Here is a 4,115-nt window from a genome sequence, read left to right as displayed (position 1 = left end):
TGACCTAGTGGGTAAGAAATTGCACAATCCAAAGGCAAGTAGTTCAAATCCACCAGCTACTCCATAGGATAGAGATGGACAATCTCTTCCCCTACCGTTTATAGCCTTGGCAAACCCACTAGAGGGTCAGTTATCAGTTGTTTCCAGTCTGACTGCACACAACAACAATAGCAAAAACAATCATAGGGTGACCTAATGGATAAGGAATTGCAATGCTAAATCACCGACTGCTTTGCAGGACAGTCAACTCCTGTGTGATTTATACCATCAGATTTTTGTTTTCTTGAGGTTCAGATGCAATCCATGTAGAAGGTTGCAGTTCTTGATCATTTGCAGCAAGGGCCTCAAATCTTCCTTACTTTCAGCAAGCAAGGTTGTGTAATGAGCCTTCCTCCAATTCTGGTGCTATCTATATTATTTTTCATAAAGTCCAGGATATCTAATGATTAGTTAAGCATACAGGATAAATAGGTATGAAGAAAGGATAGAAACTTGGTGCACACTTTTTCTGATTTTAAACCATGCTGTGTTCCCATGCTCTGTTCAGACAACTTCTTGGTCTGAATACAGGTTTTATATGAGCACAACTAATTGTTCTGGGATTCCTATTCTTCTCAATGTTAAACAATTTTTGTTATAATCCACATAGTCAAATGTCTTTGCATAGTCAAAAAAAAAAACAGATTGACATTCTTCTGGTATTCTTTGTTTTCAGTCAAAATTAATCTGATATCGGTAATGTATCTCCGGTGATTCTTCTAAAACCAGCTTGACATTTTGGCAGTTCTCTGTCACTGTACTGATCAAAGTGCTTTTGAATGATCTTCAGCAATATTTTCCTTACTTAGGATTTGATATTAATGATATTGTTGGATAATTTCCATTTTCTGTATGTTGTTATGTGCTGTTGAGTTGCCTGCGACTCATAGTGACCCTAAGTACAACAGTCCTAAACTCCGCTCTATCCTGTGTCATCTTATTGTCTCTGACACACCTACCCCCACACCCCACTCATTGAGTCAATCCATCTCATAGTCTTTCTCTCTTGCACTGTCTCTCCACACTCCCAAGCATGATGTCCTTCTTCAAGGACTGGTCCCTTCTTGCAACATGTCCAAGGTAAGTCAGACAAAGCTCAATAATCCTTAACTCCAAGGAGCAGCCTCGTTTTACCCTCTCTAGGATGAACCTGTTTGTTCCTTAGCAGTCCATGGTATATTCAGTACTCTTCTCTAGAACCATCACTCAAAGGCATCCATTCTCCTCCTAGCATCTCTAGTCATTGTCTAACTCTCTGCTGCATAGCAAGTAATTGCAAAATCTATGGCCTGGATCAAGCACATCTTAGTCTCCGGACTGACATTGTTGCTCTTCAGTACTTTGGAGACATCTCTGACAGAACACTTTCCAAGTGCAATTTGTCTCTTAATTTCCTGGCTTCTGGTGTCAAGAGTGTTGATTCTGGAGCCATGCAAACTAAAGCTGTTAACAATCTCAATCTCTTTACCATCTATCATGATGCTGCCGATTGGCCGCCCAATGGTGAAAATCTTTGTTTTCTTGGTGTTGACCTTCAATCCATATTGAAGGCTGTAGTCCTTGACTTTCTGCAACAAGTGTTTCAGGTCCTCCTCAGTTTCAGCAAGCAGGGTTGTGTCATTTGCATAATGCAGATTGTTAATAGATCTTCCACCAATCCTGATGCCACACTTCTCCTCATAGAACCCAGACTCTCGGATAATCTGTTCTGCATACAGGTTGAAAAGGCATGGAGATAGGACACATCCCTGGTGTACACCTTTCTCAATTTTGAACTTTGTTATGTTCCCTGCTTTGTTCTGTATAGTATTTTTTTAAAAAATCTTCAGTATCATTGTGTTGGAAACAACTCATAACTGTGCTCCAAGAGGTTTTTTGAGGCTATAAATTACACAGGAAGAGATTGGCCATCTTTCTCCCAGGAAACCACTGGTGAATTTGAACTATTAGAGAAACACCACCTTTGTGTTATCTGCACAACTCTCTATGGATATTGCTGTAGTAGTTGTATGCCTTCGAGTCAGAACCAACCCACAGTTGACCTGGTGGATTTTCAGAGGCAGTAAATCACATAGGAGGAGATTGTCCATCTTTCCCCTGTGGAATATCTGGTAGATTTGAATCATATGCCTTTGGGATTGCAGCATATTTTCTTACCACTAGGCCACCAGAGCTCCTTCTATGGGTGCTAGTTATGTTTAACTTTTTTAAAGATCATTGAACTTGAGAAAACAAGAATGGTAATGAAAGATAAGAAGTCCCTCAACAAGATGTATTGACACAATGACTGCGACAATTGTCTATGCATGGATCAGGCAGGTTTTCATTCTGTTCTTCATAAGTAGAACAGTTATTAGTCACAGCCATCTTCATGGCTTAATACAACATACCACACTAAATCACAACATACACAATATCAAATCATATGAGACAAATCCCTAGGATGTCTATGTGTGCTCAATTTCATTTTTGACATTTTCCTATTTTTCTAGATTCTTTCTGTGTTCCAATAGTTAATGGATGTTTGCAGCTTTCCCTCTTCCTTTTAAGTTGTGCTGTAGAAGAACACGACAATCCTGAAAGCTTTACTCCATCGACGTCATTGATATTTCTTCTTTCAGTACTGCAATTCAAGGTTTGAATTTGCTTTTCAGTTCTGCTTTTTTAAACTCCAGCTCTTTTCACATTTTGCTATAATACTTTGCTTTGTCTTCTTGACCTCCCTTTTGAAATCTTCTGTTCATCTCTTTTACTTCAGCTTTTCTTCCTTTTGTTTTGAACTCTCCATTCTAGTGCAGTTTTAATACTGATGAATGTCTTCTGACAACCAATTTTGTCTTTTATTTTTCCTCTGTATTTGTAATGACCTTTTACTTTTTCATGGATGATGTCCTTGATATCTTACAACAACCTATCTAGTCCTTCATCATTAGTGTTCAATACTTCAAATCTATTTTAAAGATGACTTTCAAACTCAAGTGGGATGTTGCTATTGTTAGGTGCTGTCAAGCCAAATTTAACTAATCACGACCCTAAGCATCACAGATCTGAGCCCCGTTCTATTGTGTATTATCCTCATTCTTTTCCTCATTATTTCAAACATACTCAAGTTCATCACAGCAATCACTATGCCAGTCCATTGGGTTCAAGGTCTTTATCTTTTTTGCTGACCCTCCATCTTTCCAAGCATGATGTTCCCAGCCAGCCTTTCCTAACGGCATGTCCAAAGTATGTGAGATGAAGCTTTGTCCTCTTTGTCAAGGAGCAATCTTGCCACACCTTCTCTAAGACATGTTTGTTATTTTGGCAGTCTCTGTGAAAATTCTTTTCATATCTTTTGCCCCTCTTGGAATTGGGTTGTCAGTCTTTTTCTTGTGGAGGTTCCTTGGCTGAGATGTCATTGCCAAATATTTTTTTCCCCAGTCAGTTTTTCACCCTCCTGGAGAGAGTTTTTGATGCACACAGCAACTTAATCTTTAGAAAGTCTCACTCATCTATGTTATCTCCTCTTGACTGTGCTTGTAGTTTAATTTCTTTTAAAGAATGCATTATACCATCTCAGACAAGGGTCTCATAACAAAAGTTTACAGAATACTTTCAGGCATCTAGAAGAAAAAAAGACTGATAATCCAATTACAAAATGGGCAAAAGATAATGGAAAGACTTTTCACAGAAGAAGACTTTCAGATGGTGAACAGACACATGAAGAAATGCTCAACATCATTGGCAATTAGAGAGATGGAAATCAAAACCAAAATAAGATATCATCTCACCCCAGTAGCAGTGGCAAAGTTTAGTAGGGCAGCAAGCAATAAATGTTGGAGAGGATATGGAGAGGTGGAAACTTTCATACACTGTTGGTGGGATTGCAAAATGGAACAACTACACTGGAAGGCAGTTAGGTGTTTCTTCAAAAAAGTTGAACACAGAAACTCAATATGACCCAGTTATTCCACTACTAGGCATGCATTCCAAGGAAATTAGAACTGAAACACAAATGGAGATTTGTATACCAATGTTCATGGTGTTATTCACCATTACAAGAACATGGAAACAGCACAAATGTCCAACCACAA

This window comes from Elephantulus edwardii, unplaced genomic scaffold (genome assembly GCF_000299155.1).
Source record: "Elephantulus edwardii isolate Elephantulus edwardi_28Jun2011 unplaced genomic scaffold, EleEdw1.0 scaffold00222, whole genome shotgun sequence".
Taxonomy (NCBI): domain Eukaryota; kingdom Metazoa; phylum Chordata; class Mammalia; order Macroscelidea; family Macroscelididae; genus Elephantulus; species Elephantulus edwardii.
Note: the sequence above shows the minus strand (reverse complement) of the source record.